The following is a 21,925-nucleotide window of genomic DNA, read 5'->3' as shown; positions in this document are numbered from 1 at the left end:
TCTACAGTATCTCCAAGTCTTTTCATGCCAACTTCTGATGCCAAGTCTGGGGCGGAGGTATTTGATTGACTGAGTCTAGCTTTGTGCTCTTATGCCCTAGCTGCAAGGAAAGCTGGAAAAGCAAATGTGTGGTATCCTCATCTCCTTTGGTAGAGTGTAGGCCCTGGCTCATGAGTTGGGTGTTCCCCAATCGTAGGGAGGAGATTGAGTTGCAGAGTATCCAGGGGCAATAAATGTCCGTCACCAAGACACATGGAGTAAATAATTCATGGAGTCACTTGGACACAGCAACATTCATCTAATAGGCAGTGTGGTACAACTACTATGGAAAACTGTAGGGAAGTACCTCAAGAAACTAAATATAGAGCTACCATATGATCCAGCAGTTCCACTGCTGGGTATATCTGGACAAAACTTTCATTGAAAAAGATACATGCACCCCTATGTTCACAACAGTGCTATTCACAATAGCTGAGATGTGGAAACAAGCTAAATGTCCATCAACAGATGAATGGATTAAGAAGATGTAGTGTGTGTGTGTGTGTGTGTGTGTGTGTGTGTGTGTATATATATATATATATACACACACATACATATACTCACACACACATATATATACATACACATGTGTATGTGTATATATATATATAAAGAAGATGTATATACATGTATATACTACACACACACACACACACACACACACACACACACACACACACAATGGAATATTACTGAGCCATAAAAAAGACAAACTAATTCCATTTGCAGCAGCATGGGTGGATCTAGAGATTCTCATACTGTGTGAAATAAGCCAGAAAGAAAAAGACAGATACCGTATGATACCATATTTAGAATGGATGGGCAATGGGATCCTACTATACAGTGCAGGGCAATGTGTGTGATTGGGTCACCTTGTTGTACAACAGAACTTGATGAAACATTGTAAATCAACTAAATTTAATAATAATAAAATTAAAAAAAACATAGGCAGCCACACTTGAAGTAAGACTTGATTGCTTTTCTCATAAACAATGATTTTTTTTTTAAAAAATAGTGCCAACTATTTCTCAATCTAATGAGAGGCTGGGAACTATTTTTTAAATTAGTTTAGTTTGTGCAGGTGTGTGGAGTGGCATGTCTCTCCCATGTTTATCACAGATTTGCATTCCTGTTGGAAATGCCCTAGCCATTGTCACTGCTTATAATTGCTTCTTGTATGGCCACGTGGGGTTTATTGTCCAAGATTTTGCTGCAAAGTTTATTGTTTATCTTATATCGTCTCCAGGAAGCTGCATGCGGAAATCTCTAAGCCTTACCAGGAAGTCTGATTTAAAGGGACAGCCTCCAGGGCAGAGCCCTAAGCGGGAGGAGTTACTGAGCTTTCCAGCCAGAATTGGCTTCCCTTGGGTGGGAGCTGGAAGGAAGCCTTTTCATAGTATCTACCGCTTGGTTTGCTGGTTTCCAGTATTTTGGTGGTTCCTTTCTGATTCCGATTTAAAGGGGAAAAATGGCAATATTTATTCTTCAAGTACACATAGATATACACCAAACAAAATAAAACAGAAACAACTACTTTCACTGTTGTGTAGGCAGAACGAATATTCTGAGTCATGGGGGCACACATGCTTTTCAGTCTCTTGGTATTTTCTAGAAGTTTTAAACTGTTTAGATGGACACAAGGATTCCAGGGAAGTCAGCATTATAACATCTAAAAAATAAATAGAACTTGAGTTTTAAGCTCCTTCCCATCCACCACCCCATCCCACCCCACATTGAAAGGAAGAGGGAAAATGAGAAATCGAAAATTTCCATTGCCTTTGTCTTTTTAGATGCCCAGTTGACAGGTCTCATACAAATCAGAATAAAAATCAAACTATTTCATATTTGATAAAAACTTTGCAACTTGCTTGGAGGAAAATTTGAACCAGTGTCCATAATTACACCAAAAAACTACCTTTTCTGCATGAAAAATAAGTAATCACTACTATGCTTTTGTCTTTTAAAAAATACTGTAGTATGGAAAAGTTTAACTTATATAGAAACAAAAAGAATAGTATAATGATCCCCAGTGTTCCCATCGCCTTTGTTTTGCTTTTAAACACGTATACACATCAGTTAGATTCCTATGGTCCTCGCCATAACCCCATGAAAGAAAATGGAATAATTATTCCTGTTTTACAGATGAGGAAGCTAAGGGTCAAGAAAGTTAAGAAGTGACTTACCAGGTCATTTAGCTAGTAAATGCAGAGCCAAAAATCACAGAGCTCCCGTGTTAATTTACTGCTCATTATTCCAGCCAGCCAGTTTTTTCCAGAAATTGTCCCTAAGGAGATATCTCAAATCAAAATAATGGTGAGAAACTTTTCAATAAGAATGATTTCTACATTTGTTATATATTTTAACTTAGAAGTTTACTTTGTCAAAACTTGTTTTTTGATATAAGCAAATTACTTTTAAAAATCCTCCTTAATATGAAACGAATGTGTGTGTGTGTGTGTGTGTGTGTGTGTGTATGACTGAGTCACTTTGCTGTGCAGTAGAAGTTGGCACCACATTGTAAATCCACTATACTTTAATTAAAAAAAAAAGTGAGAAGAAAAAAATTCTCCTCAAGGAGTTCTCTTGTGGCACAGTGGATTAAGGATCCAGCGTTGTCACTGCAGTGGCTTAGGCCACTGCTATGGTGCGGGTTCAAGCTCTGGCCCAGGAACTTTCATATGCCGTGGGCATAGCCCCCACCCCCAAAAAAATATCCTCTCAAGTATTCAAGTGTTAGGAGCACCACCCCCCTCATGTTCAGGTTTTCCACTTCTAATCAATTTTGACAGTATAATGCCAAATAGTTTCATTTCCAACTAAAGAAACCCTTTGGCTGATAGATATCAGCTAATCAGTTTTTAAAACTCTTTTTCCTAAGAATTGGGCAGAGGTCAGCAACCTGTTGGAGTTTCACTTTTAACTGACAGTTTAACCAAGAGGACCTGACAGTCCTTTGATAAAGCTGTATTCAGGGTGCTCATGTTTCTAAGAAACTGAACAAGCTTTTGCAAGCACCCTAGTCTGCTACCTGCAGAAGTTCTTCAGGCTTCCTTGCTTGTGTTTGTAAAGGAGGTGGAACCGCACTGACCAGGCAGGTGGCTATTTTGCAAGGTACAGCAGAAGACAGCTTTCCTTATTTTTTTGTTCCTTTTTTAAAATAACTGTCTATGTACTGGTTGCCAAAATCATGTGAGTAATGTGATTATAAAAGTTCAGAATTGTTTAGCAAGAAAAAAATACAGCGTTCATGCTTTTACTCATAACAAAACCAGCCAAATAAACCCTCACGATGAGCCATGGTTAGCAATCTGTTGAGACCTCCATGATCAAGCCTCAATTATTTTTAGTTCTTGTGTTGAAACTATAAAGGAAGACTTTTTTATTTATTCATTCTTGACCTTGGGCAGCCAGGTCTGCTCCCACATTCTTCTCATCATTTTGTAATCTTGTTGAGCCGGGATATTAAGCAGGGCTCTAGGAGTGCATCAGCATTTTTAAGTGGTTGAAGTCATGTCTTGAGTTAAACCACCTTGCATCCAGCTGACACTGGCCTGGTATGGGGTCTGGACACCCCCACTACTCCCCAGCCACAGTTTGTCCACGGCTCATAGTGAGAGGGGTAGTTGTTGAAATTTTGCTTAGATTAACCACACTTCCAGCCTTGAGGAGTAGCTATGAAGGTATCTAATAAAAGTGTGTGATGGCAGGTAAACTCCCAGGTTCTAAAATACTTTGAAGTTCTTTTTTTCTCACTGACTTGCTGAGCATTATGCCTTCAGGCTAACCTAGTAATACCAAGAGTATTATGGTACCTCCCCTCTCCACCACAGCATTTTTTTTTTTTTTTCTCAGTCGTAATCTGAATTTGACAATAGCCTCAGACCCTAAGATCTGTGAAGTGACACTTTTCTGATGGCGGAAACTTGGTTAAATCAAGGTGCAATATACACTTTTAATTCGGTCACTGCTTCCATCTCGTTTTAATGAGATTGTGTTACCACCTACTTTTCAACTCAGTTTATGGAATTATTTTAAAGTGTAAGACATCAAATGGCATATGGTTAAAGACTGAATTTTCCAGCCATCTTCTGAGCTTTTGCGAAATCTATGCCTTCTCTGGGGCAAATAGGAAAGAAATTGAGGAACCAGAATAAAAATTTAAATGGAAAGAATCATTATTAGTCACCAACTTTTAATGGAGAGGTAATTCTGCTGAAATCTCACCATTTTGTTTTATGAAAATGAATTTATCACAGCCCTGATGAATATTTCTTATAATATTTTTGGTAAGAACATTGCTTGAAACTTCTCAACAGAACATGCCATAAAGTACATAGACTAACAACACAGGAAACACATCGCTTGGAGTGCCAGTGACATGAGGAAGCCTGCGGTGGAGTCCTAATGAGGCCCCCATTTTGGCACCAGTCTCTTTAAAGGTCACTAGAAGTTTGTCACCACCATGGTTATTTCACCAGGTGTGGGGAAACAGGGACCATTTTTGCTTACCTATAGCTGCCTTATAGGTAGTTTCCCAGATGTATAAATATATATAAATGATTCAAGCCCAGGCATTTAAAGAAAAGCATTATACCCTGAGAACCTATACCCCCAGAATTTCATAGTTCTTAACATCTCACTCTAATATATATAGAATTTATTTGGGGTGAGTGTGAAGTAGGGCTTCAGAATGAATCTTTTCTTTGAGGAACGAATTATCCCATTTGTTAGTGATCCTTCTCTCCTTTCATGGTTTGCAGTCAACATTTGCTATACATCACATTCTTGACTATCCTGGGGCAGGTTTCAGGGGTCTTTTCTGGGCGCTGTGTGCCTGTAGCAGGAGCTCTAAAGTCAGCCATGCAGCTCCCCTCCGTGCCACATGTTTGAATCTCATTTTTTTTTTTTTTTTTTTTTTTTGGCCGCCCTGTGGCATATGGAGTTTTGGGCCAGGGATCAGATCTGAGCCAAGCTCTGGCAACACTGGAACCTTAACTCACTGTGCCAGTCTGGAGATGAAACCTATGTCCCAGCTCTCTAGAAATGCTGCCAACCCCATTGCCCCACAGTGGGAACTCCGAGTCTCAATTTTTAAAAAATGTGTACAGTAGAGATAATAGTAAGGCCTACTTTGGGACAGTGTGTGATGATCAAATGAAAAAAAAATACATGTTAGATTCTCATATATAAAACATCAAAAATCTGTACTCACTGTTTACGGTTTCAGTAATTGTGGCTTTAGAATGTTTTAATATCTGTGTCAGGAGTTATGTTCTTAAGAGTGAGCAACCTAGAGGTGACATTTCAAGAACATCTCTTATGTTGGCTGAATGTTCATAGGGCAGGACCTAGTGAACTGGGCTACTTCCACACCCTCTGCAGAGGGCTCCAGAATGTGGCTGACGTGGGACGATGTTAAGAAAGCAAATGCTAGGATAATGTTATCACTCCAGTTTTTTTTTTTTTTTTTCTTTTGTCTCTTTAGGTCTGTACCTGCAGCATATGGAGGTTCCCAGGCTAGGGATCCAATCAGAGCTACAGCTACCGGCCTATGCCACAGCCACAGCAACGCAGGATCCAAGCCACGTCTGCAGCCTACATCATGGCTCACGGCAACGCCAGATCCTTAACCCATTGAACGAGGCCAGGGATCGAACCCGAAACCTCATGGTTCCTAGTCAGATTCTTCTCTGCTGCGCCACGGTGGGAACTCCATCACTCCATTTTTGACAAACATAAATAAAAAAATAAAACATGACACCCAGCAAACCTACCTGCATTTAGACAGAAGGAAAGGTCTGAAGTTTGCCAGCAGAGGTGGCAAACTAGTGACCCTTGGATCAAATCCACTGGCAACTGTGTTTTATGTGGCTTGTATAGCATTTTTTAAAATGGTGAGTTAGTGGCAAGCTTTTAAAAATTGGGAGATTTTTATATAAAACCCGCCATTTCTAACTTCCCTTGAAAATTTTGAATGTCTGTTCACTTGGGCCATTAGTCCCTTGAGACTGCAGCAAGCTGGAACTTTCTTAAAGCAAACATTGTCAGTGGTATCCAATGCTGTCAAGCCCCCTCTTTCACATACCTTATGCCCTAGCCCTGAAAGCCTTTAGGTTTGCGACCCTCTTATCTCCATCTGGCTTTGATACGGGTACCTCTGGCAAAGGGGACTGCAGTAGAGGAAAAATCAGGGCCTTTGGGAAGATTCACATTTTACACCATATACTTTTCTTTGTTATTTTTTGGCTGAACCCATGGCATATGGAAGCTCCTGAGCCAGGGATTGAATCCAAGCCCATAGCTGCAACCTATGTCATAGCTGTGGCAATGTCAGATCTTCAACCCGCTAATCTGGGCTGGGGATTGAACCCACGCCTCCTCAGCAACCTGACCCACTATAGCGGGAACTCCCACCATATGCTGATGTGTGGTTTGAATGTATTATATAATGACACCATGTTACTTTTAAAATTTAAAAATTGGTAGAAATACATGTTTGAATAGTCGAGAGTATCCTAGATGCCACAGAGAGAAAACTCACCTCCCTGTGCCTTTTTGAGCTCTCATTACAAAGCTCAAAATGAACTTGAGCCCTGCAGGGCAGGAGCCTCTTGTTATGGAAATGTTCTTCTGAGGTGCCTTCTGCCTGGATGATTTCATTACTGGAGTTCTGGTCAAAGCAGGGGCATCAGAGGAAACGGCCATGCCCTGTTCTTTCCTTCCCTTTTGTGGCTGTGCCCTGTGTCTCCTGCCAGGGCATCTGCTGGTCCTCTCGCCCTTCCTCCCTCCTCCACAGCTACCTGCCCCAAAGCCCACTCAAGTTTCACCTCTTCCACGAAGTGCTGCAGCCCACGGGTTTCGGTTCTTCTTTCTCGTTCACAGTCAGCAGCAGGAAGTTAGGCTTAATCATTCTAGGATTAGTTATGTGAATGAGACCTTCCTCCCCCAGGAAAGAGGTAAACTCTAGTGCCCTGTGGTCACCTCACGTTGCCTTTGGCTGCCCATTGGGGTGATCCTGGCCTTGGTGGCTGGGACTTTATGGAGAGGCTGTTGCAAAAGCCTCCAGGAGGCTTTCCTGTCATGACTCAGTGGTTAACAAACCTGACTAGTATCCATGAGGACGCAGGTTTGATCCCTGGCCTCTCATAGTGGGTTAAGGATCCAGCATTTCCATGAGTTATGGTGTAGGTCACAGATGAGGCTCAGATCCTGCATTGCTGTGGCTGTGGTGTAGGCTGGCAGCTGCAGCTCCGATTCAACCCCTAGCCTGGGAACCTGCATATGCTGTGGGTATGACCCTAAAAAGACAAAAAAATAGCCTACAGGAGAGGAGAAGTACCTGGGCTTATGGGAGGTTGACATCTTTAGTTCTCAGGGGATTGACATTCTTCAATAGCTGAGTTGCTACCAAAGCTGGTTAATCTTAGGTTGTTTAAAGGCCTGTACAAATCAGGACCTTTTCCATGCAGGAGGCTAGCACTAGAGGCCTTTTTAGGAACACCTCCCTTTCCCCTAGCACCACGTACCCTGGGCTTGCTCTAAGGGGAGTCTGACTTTGGGAAATCAGAAATCTCAAGGACAAGTTGAAGCCCACCTTTTATGGACACCACTGCTTGCTTTGCATACATTACTGAGCGCTTCCTGGGTGCCAGACCAGATAGGTACCACATACAGCCCTTGAGGTGACCCACTTCTTGCCTGAAAGGCCTGAGCCTTTTCATAGCAATTTCACTTCCTTCTTTCTCCAGACAGATGGGACCCCCATTATGCTCCTTGAAGCAAAACCCACACCCATCAGATCAGTGCTTTCAAAGCATTTGCCTTTCTTCCAAAGCACCATGTGGTTCTGCACCCTGCCTCTGTTGCCCTTGCCAGTTCTTCTGTGTAGAAAGCCCCTCAGAATTCTGCCCATGTGTCTCTTGCTCTGAGAAGCCTTCCCAGACTTTGTCCCCATAAAAAATGCATTTGTAAAAAAAAAAAAAAAAAAAAAAGGGAGTTCCCATTGTGGCTCAGTGGTTTAATGAATCCAACTAGGAACCTTGAGGTTGCGGGTTTGATTCCTGGCCTCACTCAGTGGGTTAAGGATCCAGTGTTGCCATGAGCTGTGGTGTAGGTCGAAGATGCGGCTCAGATCCTGCGTTGCTGTGGCTGTAGTGTAGACCAGCAGCTATAGCTCCGATTAGACCCCTAGCCTGGGAACCTCCATATGCCACAGGTGCGGCCATAGAAAATACCAAAAAAAAAAAAAAAAAGCATTTGCCAAGCCTAGTTATTTCTTGGCTCCCTCAACACCTTTTGCAGATTCCTGGCAGTGTTTATTTTATTCTCCAGTCATCTTTGGTTCATCTTTGTACTACCAGAGCCTGGTGCCTCCTTCCGTGGGGCTCTTATGTAAGGTCCTTTTTAGAGGCCCTATGGTAGGGGGCCCATCAGCTGGCCTGAAAATGGAGAGAGCCTGCTTTCTTGTAAGCTCTGAAGTCAAGTCTTGGACTGAAGTTGTTGTTCAAACGAACTTCTGTCTTTGCTGGGACCCCACTTTAGTCAGGGATGAGACAGGCAGATGTTCTTAAAAATCTGTGCATTTGCAAAAAGGCCTTGGGAAACCCTGAGCTAAATCTTTGCGGCTAAAAGTTGCTATTACAGAGATTTTTTGCAAATCAAATACTACCCATTAGAGATCTAAAAAAAATAAAAAATAAAAATCAGGAATTGAAAGCTACGCCAGAGGTATGTCTCCTTGGGTTTGAGTCCCTCTGCGACTGGGCAGGGAGAGGAAGGTGTTGATTTGTTTGTGGGGAGGGACTGAACAGGCATAGTTTTCATTCGAGACCTTGTAGTTCACATAAGACACTCTAGGTTTCATAAGAGGCCAAGGGACCAGGGTAAGGTGTTCATGCATGAGATCCCCGGTTCTTAAAATGAGAAATAATCAGCCACAAGTTGGTTCCATAATAACTCTGAGAAGAGTATCTAAGGTCTTTTGTTATTCACGTGAAAAGCTGATAGGGAGGTTTCCAGAAGCAACTCTTCTAAAGGGGCTCTGAAGAGAAGATTTGAAAGAAAGGAAGGCATGGATATGGTGTGTCCATCACTCTCATTTGTTGAGTTGCTATGAAATTGGGATTTAGTGTGGGCTCTGTATGCTAGGCAGGGCCCGCACTTGTGGGTGAACTTCAAGTGGACTCTTGGTTCATTTTTGAACACACAGAGTTCTCGTGTCCCTTCTCTCCATTCCACCCCAATGTCAGGGTCTGCAAGCATGATACCTTGGCAGCAAGCCCTTTTAGAGCTGCTGGAATGCCCAGCATGGCTTTAGATGGGGACCCTGTGAGCATTCTTACAGGCTGGGGACTGTCAGCCAGAAATTGAATTTCTGGTGTGCCTTTGAATGCCAAAAGGCAAAGTGCTCTGAAAAAGCAGCCACAGCAGCCGGCAAGGAAACTGCTGGAGGTGGGGAGCTCTGGGCTGGTGCGGTTCTCAGCTTCTGACAATGTAACTGATGGCCCCCTGTCACTTCCTGTCATGCCGCCAAGTGGCGGGGAGGAGTTCCTTGAGGGAAACCATGCTCTGCTGTGCTTAGAGAATCCTGTCGGGAGGGCTCTGCCGCAGCTAGGGGCGGCGGACTCCGGGTGGATGAGGTCGGAGTGCCCCACGGTGTGGTGTTGCTTCTTTGTTCGGGCTCAGGTAAGCTCCCTGAAGCGGGGCCAGGGGTAGACCGCTCCCAGCTTACACCTGAGCCTGGCTGGGCTGTGCCAGGAGCTGAGGTGTGGGAGGGTGTGGCTGTCCGCATCTCCCAAGAAACAGAGCAGGGAGCTGCCAAGAGCACCTGGGATGGTGGAGCACACTTCCGCCTCACCTTACTATGAAACGGAAAAGAGCTGTGTGATTGCATTTAAGGCCACAGATAGTTGTGCTTGGTGGAGATGGTGAGTTAAGTGGAGTGTCTGGACATCAGCGCTTCCTTTGACATCTGTGATTGGAGGAGAGCAAGGGGGCTTTCATTCTTTGCTGAGCGATGCCAGTATTTTAATTTTTGTAAGGGTCCTGTTTTCATTAAGTGGGAAGGGAAATCTGTGTGTGTGTGTGTGTGTGTGTGTGTGTGTATTTAACTAGCAAAGTAGACTTCTAAGGCCTTTTTCTCTTCGGATTGGAAGATGGCTAAACTCAGTTTTGAAAATTCATTCTGCTTGGAGTAACTTTTTTGTAGGTTTTCTTAAAGTGATCCTGGTGCTTTGAATGTGTTCATCATTGGGACAATGAAGTCAGATAATATCAGAGGAAACTCAGATTCACTGCTATTCTCATTAAAAGTATTGGTGCTTGTTCCAGTTATTTCAGGAGTGGCTAAAAATGTTATGTTTCTGTGGCCTGAAGAATAATTAGGAGCCCCGAAGCTTACTCTTTCTGTTCCTTTTATTTGTTTGTTTGTTTGTGAGTAGGTGTTAACGCTTTGGATAAGCCAAAACTATTTCCTAAAGAAAATGCCCATTGCTTTTTCTGTTTCTGTCATCAAAATTATGTTTCTGAGACTGGTATTTGTTTGTAATACTAATTGCAACTCTTATACATGACCACTAAGCATACATTTTTTTTTTTACTCACACAGTAAATGCAATTTATTTATTTATTTTTTTGGCTGCCTTGAAGTATATGGAGCTCCTGGGCTAGGGATCAGATCTGAGCTGTGCCGCAAATTAAGCTGAAGCTGTGGCAACACAAGATCCTTAACCCACTGTGCTGGGCTGAGAACTGAACCTTGTCCTAGTGCTCCCAAGACATTGCTGATCCCGTTGCACCACAGCATGGAGGTCCTAAACATACATTTTATTTATTTGTTTATTTATTTTTTGTCTTTCCTAGGGCCACTCCCACGGCATATGGAGGTTCCCAGGCTAGGGGTCTAATTGGAGCTGTAGCTGCCAAGCCTACACCAGAGCCACAGCAACATGGGATCCAAGCCACGTCTGCGACCTACACCACAGCTCACGGCAACGCCGGATCGTTAACCCACTGAGCAATGCCAGAGATCGAACCCGCAACCTCATGGTTTCGAGTCGGATTCGTTAACCACTGAGCCACGACGGGAACTCCTAAACATACATTTTAAAACTTTCATATGATTTAAGCTGTTTCACTATCTTTCTTCTTTCCCATCTTATTCACCTAGCTTTTTGTTCACCTAATAAGGAATAATTTTTGAGCCTTTGAGATGTGGAAATTGACATTTAAAATCATTTACTATGTCTCAAGAATAGTTCATGCAACATTAATAGAAATATTACCGTAATAGCTAGCACTTATTAGATGCTTTTTTTTTTTTTTTTTTTTTGTCTTTTCTAGGACTGCACCTATGGCATATGGAAGTTCCCAGGCTACGGGTCTAATTGGAGCTGTCGGTCACATCTGTGACCTACACTACAGCTCACAGCAATGTCAGATCCTTAACCAACTGAGAGAGGCCAGGGATTGAACCTGCAACCTCATGGTTCCTAGTCGGAATAGTTAACCACTGAGCCACGATGGGAACTCCTATTAGATGCTTTTCATGGTACTTTATTTGCATTAGCTCCTAACCTTCTTACAACACTTGCAGGGGTTGGTTGTTATTACTATCCCCATTTTGCAGATGGTAAAACTGAGGTTTAGAAAGGTTAAATACCTTGCCCATGGTCTCCTGGTGGGTTAGTAGTGGATCAGGCTCCAAGCACAGGCAGAATGGATCCAGAAATGACATTCTTAGCCATTAGGCATACATGATGATTTTAATGGCAGGGCCCTTTCCATATCTGCTATCACCTGCAGCATCTTCTCTAACACCTTGTTTTCCAGTCCTTTGGCAAAACAGTTCGTTCTGGTGGATGTTTGCTTTGGTCTAATCAGCGCTTACATAAGAGGCATCTATGATAAGTCACTGCCTTCTCTGGACTTAGTTTCCCACCTGTCAAACTGAGATGCTCTAAACTCATTTTAGCTCTGATGACAATGTATGACAAGAAGTCACAAATAGTTCTAATATCTTCCCTGTTTCAAAGTAAAATGATTTAATAATTACTTTTACGCACACGTTTCCCAAGGATATCACCTGGAACTCTAAATGTAATTGGCCAGCTAGCTACTGACCTTAATTCTACTCTTGAAAATATTATCGTATGGATTTTAATTTCTTGGCTCTGAGAGTCTCTAGAGAAAGGATCTGGAGGGATTGGGTTTGGCTATGGGAGAGGCAGTTGGTAGCTAGATGTGGAGGGAGAGAAAGGGAAGGGAGAAGCCCTTTAAAGATCTCATAAATCCATCATCTGAGATTTGGCCAAGGTAGTTCTGTATCAGTGTAGGAATGGTAGAGGGTAACAGTCAAGGGCCTGAGTTTTAGAACAACAGAGATAAAGGTTTTGAGTCCCTTCTTTGCCTCTTACTAGCAATGCAATCCTAGGCACGTTATCACACTGCTCTCAATCTGTTTTCTCCTTGTAAAATGGGCATAATAAATAGTGAGTACCTTATAGGGCTGTCATGAGGAATAAATGAAGTGACTCAACACAGAGCCTCGCAGAGAGTCCACATTCAGTGAATATGACCCATGTTCCAGGTCTTATTGACTATAACTGTTGGTGGCTCCCAGAGAAATGAATCCTTAGTGTGAAAGGGCTCAGCAACAGTAGAGCTGTGAGACATCATATCCTGAGTTAAACATGGCCCTGGTTTGATTTTGTGGAGGGAAAGAAGCAGTGTATTACACGGGAAGTCAGTACTTCATTTTATTTTATTTTATTTTATTTTTATTTATTTTTTGTCTTTTTGCCATTTCTTGGGCCGCTCCCTCAGCATATGGAGGTTCCCAGACTAGGGGTCTAATTGGAGCTGTAGCCACTGGCCTACGCCAGAGCCACAGAAACGTGGGATCTGAGCCGCATCTTTGATCTACACCACAGTTCACGGCAATGCCAGATCCTTAACCCACTGAGCAAGGCCAGGAGTACTCCATTTTAAAGCCCCAATTCCAGCCATGTTTTTACAGCTTGCTCGGAACACCAAGTAGGAGCCGTGGAGGGGGAAGTTGATTCAAACCAGATCCTGAAAAGGCCTGTCTTGATGGAACACTCAGTGGTATGACGCGGAGAGGGCAAGGTCAGGGTGGTGACCCCGAATGTCCACCGGGAAAGAAACAATGGGTGACTTTAGGACCTAAATATAGACTCTGTGGATGTCAGTTAGGGGAGCCAATTCCTGATGCTGACCAGGGTGGGTGAGTCTCTTGGGAGGAGTTCAGAAATCAGCCCCTGTGTGCCCTCCCTTGCTTTGTCAGCCCTTTTTTTCCCGAATAACTTTGTTTTCTAGCTTTTCTGCATCCCTTGAGTACCTGCATCTGTTTGGGAGCCTTGTTTATGTCCCCATCTCTTCCCTCCCAAGTTTTTCTTGTGCTATTTACCATCTCTTTCCCTTGTTTCTTTAAAAAAAATTTTTATTATAGTTGATTTACAATGTTCTGTCCATTTCTGCTGTACAGCAAAGTCAACCAATTATGCATACACACACACACACACATTCTTTTTCTCATATTATCCTCCATCATGTTCCATCACAAGTGGTTAGATATAGTTCCCTGTACTCTACAGCAGGACCTCATTGCTTATTTACTCCAAATGCAGTAGTTTGCAACTCCCTTATTTCTTGCAGGCCCCACCCAGCCCCTGCCATAATTCCCAGGTATTCTCACCACAGAGTGCTGGCTGGGAGTCTGGAGTTTGGGATTCAAGTTGTAGGTTTTGCAGTTAGCCTTGGGCAGTGTTGAACTTCCCTGGATACCGAGTTTTCCGATAGAGACACAGGTAGGTCCTGAAGGTTGACACTCTGGATTCACATCCTCACCGCCATTTGACCTTGGGCAAGTTTTCTTTACCTCGCTGGGCCTTAGTTACCTCTCCTGCAAAATGGAGATGGTAATAATGTCTGCTTCACATACTATGAAAAGTTTATAAACTAATATCTGTGAAACCCCTAAAACAGTGCATCTTGTAAGTGCTCACAAAATGCTAGCTAGGATTATGATTATGATTTGTAGGAAAATGAGACTTGAAATGGATCAATGTTTCCTAAACTTCAGTCATGTTTCCCATATCTACATACCACTTTTATTATTATTTTTCACTTACTGTTTTTCTTTCAGTTGTCTAGTTGTTTTGTTTTGTTTTGAACTTCGGCAGTGATAGGCCTAAGCAGTGATAAGCCTAAAGTAACTGAACATTAAAATGTGTTTTCTAAAACATGTCATAAGAAATAGGAGTTCCCACTGTGGTGCACTGGGTTAAGAATCCAACTACAGTGGCTCAGATCACTGCAGAGGTATGGGTTTGATCCTTGGCCCAGTGCGGTGAGTTAAAGGTTCTGGTGTTGCTGCAGCTGTGGTGTAGCTTGTAGCTGTGGCTCAGATTTAATCCCTGGCCCAAGAACCTCCATATGTCATGGGTGTGGCCATAATATTTTTTTCTTTTTCTTTTTGCTTTTTAGAGTTGCACCCTTGACATGTGGAGGTTCCCAGGCTAGGGGTCGAATCAGAGCTGCAGCTGCTGGCCTACGCCACAGCCACAGCAACGCGGGATCCAAGCCATGTCTGCAACCTACATCTCAGCTCATAGCAATACTGGATCCGTAACCCACTGAGCGAAGCCAGGGATCGAACCTGCAACCTCATGGTTACTAGTTGGATTCGCTAACTGCTGAGCCACGAAAGGAAATCCAATAAAAAAAATTTTTTTTTAATTACGAAAGTATTCCTTGGTCTACTGTATATAGTCTGAAATGATATTGTGTCATTACCAGGTCCATTTCCCACACTTTGGGGACCACAGGACCAGTGACTCTGAGCATCTGAGGCTCAGGTTGCTGCCTGATGTGATTTTGATAGTGCTCCTCCAGAATGAACAGCCTTTTATTCATCAGATGCAGACTGAGAACCAGCTTTGTGCCTGACTTGGTGCCAAGATGACCAAAATATGGGTCTTTGTGGCCCCTTCTGCCATCTCTGAATGGGACATTACTAGCCTAGAGAAAACAGGGTAGAGAAAGGCACAAAATGACCCCACTGCTGAAATCCCATCTTAATGAGAAGTAAGAGAAGCTAGGGCCACTCTGTCTGAAATCTCTTGAGGTGGGTAGAGACTATCTCAGTCAGCTTTTGCTGAGTAACAACCACCCCAAACTCAATGGCAAATGATAATAAGCATTTATTCTCTCTCTCTCTCTCTTTCTCTTTTGGCCACACCCATAGCATGTGGAAGTTCCCAGACCAGGGATCCATCGAACCCATGCCACAACAGTGACCCAGGTCACTGCAGTAACAGTGCTGGATCCTTAATCCAGTGTGTCCCAAGAGAACTCTGTAAGCATTTATTCTCATGCTCACAGGTGTACCGGTTGGCTGGGGTAGTCTGCCCCATGCAGGTCCATTAGCTTCCTGTATATATATTCTTTTCCTGTGCAGGACAGAGAGCCCCAAAAGAGCAAGCAGAAATACGCAATGTCTCTTAAGGCCTAGATTCAGAATTGTCCCTTCCACCCATATTCCATTGGCCAGAGCAAGTTGCAGTACCAAGCCATGGAAGTCAGGGAAGAGCATAAAAGTTTATCTTCCATAAAGATCATCAGTATTTACTCACACAACCTTCATATATTGATTTTTTTTCTTTTTTCTTTTAGGTCTGCACCTGTGTCATATGGAAGTTCCTAGGCTAGGGGTCCAATGGAGCTGCAGCTGCTGGCCTATGCCACAGCCACAGCAATACAGGATCCAGCCCACATCTGCAACCTGCACCACAGATCATGGCAAGGCTGGATCCTTAACCCATTGAGCAATGCCAGGGATCAAACCCGTGTCCTCGTGGATACTAGTTGGGTTTATTACCACTGAGCCATGAGGGGAACTCTGACAACCCGCATATATTGAGTGCCTGCTGTGTGGAGTAGTGCACTACCATGTTGGGGGAGAATTAAATGGTACCAGTAAGTGATGAAGATGATGAAAAGAAATAACCCAAGCCTGGTATGTATTAGATCCTAACTATATATTCAGCAAATGAACATCTGCTCATACCTTTGGGATGCTGACTAGTGATGAGTGCTTCACATGGGTTATCTCATTTTATTTTCCCAATGCCTTCACCCTGTTAGGCAGGTACAGTCATCCCAGGTCAGACAAGTGGGATACTGTCTTGGCCTATTAAATGCTTGTCATCTTCTGCTATAGGAAGGGGTGAGTTGGTGAAGGCACAGCAATGGGGAGAAGCCACATGCAAAGAGATTATTCCCTGATGTGTGGGGGAGAAGTGGGCTTTGTACCAAAGGGATCTGGTCCAGATCCTTTGTATTTATTCCCATATATACCTTGTGCACTATCTTGGGTGCTAACTCTTCAGGCACCCACCATGGACGAAGACTTTCACCTGGTACTTGGCCTCTTAGAGTTTTTTTGTTGTTGTTTGACTGTTTTTTTGTTTTGTTTTGTTTTGTTTTTAGGGCCACACCCACAGCATGTGGAGGTTCCCAGGATAGGGGTTGAATTTGGAGCTGTAGCGTACAGCCTAAACCTCAGCCACAGCAAAGCCAGATCCGAGCTGTATCTGCCACCTACGCCACAGCCCCTGGATCCTTAACCCATTGAGCAAGGCCAGGGATCAAGCGCACGTCCTCATGGATACTAGTCAGATTCGTTTCCACTGAGCCATGACGGGAACTCCCTTAGAGTTTCTTTTCATCCCTAGCCTCCTGCTTTTTCTTTTCTTTTAATTTTTGGAAGTTTTATTGAAGTAGAGTTGATTTACAATATTGTGATGATTTCTGTTATACTACAAAGTGACTCAGTTATACCTGTACACATATCCACTAGCTCCCTGTTTCTTGAGGTCACATGCACCTTGGGATGTTCTCTTGAGAAAATTGCACACAGTTGTGAAAATGTCTGTGCAGCCCCCTGGCCCAGGTGAAGAACCCTGCTGTAATCAGTCAATCCGTCCCCACCCCCTTCTTCCTTCCATCCCTTAACGACTTTATCTAGTGTAAGAAACATTTTTCCGTATTTGTATGCCAGTGTCAAGCTTAGGGTCTCACTCATATTAGTTGCCCAATGAGTGTTTTTAAAGCGGGGAGAGAATGAGAATGAAGGTGTTGGTGGTAGCTCATTTACATGTGCATAGCGTCACAGAACTTTCCAACTGGATGAGATCTGAAAGCTCATACATTTTATAGATGATAAAACTGAGACCCGGAAAGGTTAGTTCACTTGCTCAAAGGCACACACCTAATGACAATGACGAAGATGATGACGACGGCAATGATAATGATAATACAAAAATTAATGTTCTCCTCCAAGCAGATGACTTATGCTCTGATACAATTAGGTCTCATTCCCACAGTACCTGTTTAGAAAATGTTCTCATCTATCGGGTGTACAGATTGTGTTGCACAACTGAGTTTTCTTGACCTTCACAGACACAGATAAGAGAAACATATACATCATGTCTCAACTATGGTCCAGTTGTGGTTTCAGCCTTTTAGGGCAGGGCTCTTGTCATCCATCTCTTTCTCTGCATCTCCCCTTTCCACTCTGTCCCACAGTCCTCGCCCAGAGTTGTGCGTGCAGATTGCTGAGAATGCAGAGGGGTTGGGGCTGAGACAGGACGTTTGTCGGGCCAAGGAGCCAGGTCACACCAAGGATGGAAGGAGGGATAGGGTGGGTGCAGGGGAGGGATTTGTTCCTGCAGAGCCCTGGAAATCTTATTTGGAGCCATTCTTCTATTCTTAGTTTCGAAGGCACTTTGTTCTCCAGTGCATTGTTTTAACAGCCACCAGGAAATCAGTCCCTGCTCGGGGTCAGCCATGCCGCTGGTTCCTGCCTGTGGCCGCCCAGGTGGGAAGTAGACTGGTTTGTTTCAGGGCTGGTTGTTCGTCATCAAGATCCTCGCCGCCCTTTCTCCTTTTGTTGCCCACCCTGTCTGCATGGGGCAGGGAAGGGCGAGGAGGAAAAAGGGTCCAACGAGTCTGTGTTTCTTTATAGCCATAATAACTACACTTATTTCTGTGAAAAAAGGAAAAAGGCTAAAATCCAAGTATTGACAGAGCGCGGTGCCCTCTGGAGCAGTGTTGTCAAATAGACGTAAAACGTGAGCCACGTGTCTAAATTTAAATTTCCTTGTAGCCATATTAAAGAGGTAAAAAGAAACAGATGAAGTTAATTTTCATGATTTATTTAACACAGTATATTCAAATATTAGCACTTTAACATGTAAACAATATCAAGAAAAATTTTTAAGTTTTTATTATAGTTGATTTACAATGTTCTGTGAATTTCTGTTGTACTGCAAAGTGACCCAGTTATACATATATATATATATATGTATATATATATACACACACACACACACACACACACACACACACATTCTTTTGTTCACATTATCCTCCATCATGTTCCATCACAAGTGGTTAGATATAGTTCCCTGTGCTATACAGCAGGACCTCATGGCTTATCCACTCCAAATGCAATAGTTTGAATCTCCTAACTGCAAACTCCCAGTGCATCCTACTCCCTCTTCATTGGCAACCACAAGTGGGTTCTCCCTGTCCATGAGTTTGTTTCTTTTCTGTAGATAGGATCATTTGTTTCTTAGATTCCAGATAAAAGTGATAGCAAATGGTATTTATCTTTCTGACTTATTTCACTTAGTATGAGAGTCTCTAGTTCCATCCATTTTGCTGCAAATGGCACTATTTTGTTCTTTTTTTATGGCTGAGTAGAACAATATAAAAATTATTGAGACATCTTACATTCTTTTTTTTTTTTTTCATACTAAGTCTTGGAAATCTGGAGTGAGTTATCCACTTAGAGCACATCTCCGTTTGAACTGGCCACATTTCAGATGCTTAGCACCCACACATGGGCTTGTGGTAGCCGTTGGAGAGCCCGGATTTAGAGCAGCAGTGTCCAGTAGAGCTCTGTACAAGTCTAGTGTTTTATATCTGCACACTCGCACACCAGAGTTTCAGAGGGCTGTTAAGCACTTGACATGTGGCTAGTGCAGCTGAGGGGCTACATTTCACATGTTATTTTCATTAATTAAATTTAAACAGCCACACATATCTGGTGGCTACCATATTGGAGACTGGAACTCTAGAGATTTGATCTTGTTAGAGAAACATCAATTTAAGCTTGGCTGAGGTATCATTTTTCATCTACCACATTGGCTGACATTGAAATGTTGGATAAGTTGCTTGGCAAGGGTAATAGAACCTTTTATGCATGGCAGTGGGAGTGTAAATTAGAACAGCCTTTACAGAGGACAGTTTGACAATGTTCATCAAAATTACAAATATACTTTGGACCCAGGAGTTTCATTCCTGGATATTCATGCTACAGAGGCTCTCACATGTGTAAATGGATTTATATAGAAGGGTATTTGCTGCAGCAAAAAAATTGGAAACTACATACTGAGCTAATCGATAGGATTGGGAAAATAAGCTATAGTACATTAATTTTTTTATTATAGTTGATTTACAGTGTTCTGTCAATTTCTGCTATGAAGTGACCCAGTTATACATATACATTCTTTACTACATTTAAACAATGCAATTTGCAACTATTGTAAAAATGAGGCCAATTTTAGTTTGATGGCATGGAAGGCTGTCTGAGTGCTGTCATGTTAAGCAAATGTGGAGCAGTGCAGATAGTATGATGCCATTTGGGTAAAAGAGGTGACTTGCTTATTTATGTCCAGAGCAGCTCAGGAAAAATGTAGACGGAATTAATCACAATGGTTGCCTCTTGGGAGAGGAAGGGCTAGGTGTGGGAGAGAGGTCTACTTATCATTGTTCCGTAAACCCTTTTGGAATTGAATCCAATGCACCTGAATTACTTATTCAAAAAATAAGTATCTAGGAGTTCCCGTTGTGGCTCAGTGGTTAACAAATCTGACTAGGAACCATGAGGTTGAGGGTTCGATCCCTGGCCTCGCTTAGTGGGTTAAGGATCTGGCATTGCAGTGATCCGTGGTGTAGGTTGCAGAAGTGGCTTGGATCTGGCATTGCTGTGGCTCTGGCGTAGGTCAGCAGCTACAGCTCCGATTAGACCCCTCTCCTAGGAGCCTCCATATGCTGCAGGAGCAGCTCTAGAAAAGCAAAAAGACTAAATAAATAAATAAGTAAATAAACAAATGTATCTAAAACACAAAAAAGGAACTCCAAGGGAAAAGTGAATCAGAGAAGGTTTCCTAGAGGAGGTGACCTGTGGATGAGTTTATAAAAGATACGCAGGGGTCTTAGCAGGAGGAAAGCTGAGGCTAGGAGGCTGAACAAGCAGAACAGGTCAGACGTGTGTGTGTACCTGGAGGTGGGCAGAGTACCAGCATATAAAACAGAGCAGTAATGGAGCTTGGACAGACACCAGATTTGCTAAATTGGAAGGGTTTGTGCACAGAGTTTGGACTTAAGTCTGTGAGCCATAGGCAGCCATTCATGCTTTGAGGGAAGCAGGAAATGACATGATTGTGTTTATGTGAAAGACAACTTTTGGCAGAATGAAGGATGATTTAAAACTGTGGTTCTAAAGTGTGATCCAAGGAGTCCCCAGGATGTGGAAAGTACTAACTACATGACTGCGGAACAGATTTTCTTTACATGCCTCAACCAAAATAACACACCGCAGCAGATTGATTACAGAAGCAGATATGTGAATCCAGCTGACTTCTATGCAGCCAGACACTAAAGAGAGTTATGAAAGTATAAAATGACACTGCTCTTCTCATTATGTTTTTTGTTTTGGAAAATAGAGTTAATTTTCACTAAAATATGATAATTAGATTAAGAAGTAATAATATACTCATTACTTTTTTAAAAGAAGGAATATTCTTTAATCCTTTTTTCTTTTTAAAAAAATTTTATTACATTTATTACTTATTTTTTATTTTTTCCATTATAGCTAGTTTAGTGTTCTGTCAATTTGCTACTGTACAGCAAGGTGACCCAGTTACACATACATGTATACCTTCTTTTTTCTCACATAATTTTATTTTCTAATACTGTAAATATTGATATCACCAATACAAACAAAAGCTCTTCAGGGTCCATGATAAAAGTATAAAGGGGTCCTGAGACCAAGAATTTTGAGAACTGCTAATTTAGAAGCAAGGAGGCCTTGTGTGCTTGTGATCTCAGTTGGATCAAAATAAACTCTAGGGAAACAAATGCAGCTTTCCAAACATGAGTCAGGTAGGAGGCATGAACTAGCAGTGCTGGAGCTTTGCACATCCAAGTGCAATGAACTGGTCTGGGCAGGTATGTGTGAGAGGAAGAGGCAGACTGATGGATGGGTTTTGACTGAAGGAAATGTCAGTGCACGTCCAATATTCCATTTATGCACTAAAAGATATTTCTGTTATGTCCAGTCCTTTGCTGTTAGAGACATCTTGAGCATTCCTGTACAGGCCTCTTAAGTACCCATCACATGCAAGAGTTAGACTAGACTGGAGTTCCCATTATGGCACAGTGGGTTAAGGATGTGGGATTGTCTCTGTAGCAGCACAGGTTCAATCCCTGGCCCGGCACAGTGGGTTAAGGATCTGGCATTGCGTGGCAGTGGCATGGGTCGCACCTGCAGCTCAAATTTGATACCTAGCCTAGGAACCGTGGTGTGCCCAGGGTGTGACCAAAAAAAAGAGTTACACTAGACCATGTCCCCAAAAGTGGGATACTAAGCAGGAAATCATGCTCATTCTCAGCTTGACTGGGAGCTGTCAGGTTACTGAGAGTGCCCACTTTCCTTAGTATTATCAGATATTTTAATTTTGCCAATAATTAATTTTTATTTTAATGTTGGATGTGAATGTCATATTATTTTAACCAC

The 21,925-nt window shown here is 42.7% G+C and overlaps 1 protein-coding gene across 12 annotated transcripts in view; it reads left to right on the top strand.

The window, feature by feature from the left end:
- Positions 1-21,925, top strand: part of ARHGEF3 (Rho guanine nucleotide exchange factor 3) — a 343,125-nt gene that overhangs the window by 139,417 nt on the left and 181,783 nt on the right. Inside the window, exon 1 of one of the 12 annotated variants that reach the window (XM_084988721.1) lies at positions 9,580-9,723. The exons of the other annotated variants lie outside the window; for them this stretch is intronic. The gene's annotated coding sequence lies outside the window, so the exon portion shown is untranslated. Of the gene's footprint in view, positions 1-9,579; positions 9,724-21,925 lie in introns of those variants that run through there. 12 annotated transcript variants of the gene reach the window in all.

Source organism: Sus scrofa, chromosome 13, assembly GCF_054392235.1.
Source record: "Sus scrofa isolate SSC_HxYL_T2T_F1_AM1 chromosome 13, Sscrofa_HxYL_maternal_Yorkshire_Landrace_v2.0, whole genome shotgun sequence".
Classification (NCBI taxonomy): Eukaryota; Metazoa; Chordata; class Mammalia; order Artiodactyla; family Suidae; genus Sus; species Sus scrofa.
Note: the sequence above shows the minus strand (reverse complement) of the source record. Positions and strands in the feature narration are given on the sequence as shown.